This window comes from Bison bison, unplaced genomic scaffold, assembly GCF_000754665.1.
Source record: "Bison bison bison isolate TAMUID 2011002044 unplaced genomic scaffold, Bison_UMD1.0 scf7180017864376, whole genome shotgun sequence".
NCBI lineage: Eukaryota > Metazoa > Chordata > Mammalia > Artiodactyla > Bovidae > Bison > Bison bison.
In genome coordinates this window covers 2681577-2682263 of record NW_011494948.1, presented here as the reverse complement: position 1 = coordinate 2682263, position 687 = coordinate 2681577, and positions in this window count along the sequence as shown.

Here is a 687-nt window from a genome sequence, read left to right as displayed (position 1 = left end):
GTGATCCACATAGTCACTGGCTTTGGCATAGTCAATAAAGCAGAAATAGATGTTTTTCTGGAACTCTCTTGCCTTTTCTATGATCCAGCGGATGTTGGCAATTTGATCTCTGGTTCCTCTGCCTTTTCTAAAACCAGCTTGAACATCAGGAAGTTCACGGTTCACATATTGCTGAAGCCTGGCTTGGAGAATTTTGAGCGTTACTTTACTAGCGTGAGATGAGTACAATTGTGCGGTAGTGTGAGCATTCTTTGGCATTGCCTTTCTTTGGGATTGGAATGAAAACTGACCTTTTCCAGTCCTGTGGCCACTGCTGAGTTTTCCAAATTTGCTGGTGTATTGAGTGCAGCACTTTCACAGCATCATCTTTCAGGATTTGGAATAGCTCAACTGGAATTCCATCACCTCCACTAGCTTTGTTCGTAGTGATGCTTTCTAAGGCCCACTTGACTTCACATTCCAGGATGTCTGGCTCTAGGTCAGTGATCACACCATTGTGATTATCTGGGTGGTGAAGATCTTTTTGGTACAGTTCTTCTGTGTATTCTTGCCATCTCTTCTTAATATCTTCTGCTTCTGTTAGGTCCATACCATTTCTGTCCTTTATTGAGCCCATCTTTGCATGAAATGTTCCTTTGGTATCTCTGTATTTTCTTGTAAGAGATCCCTAGTCTTTCCCATTCTGTT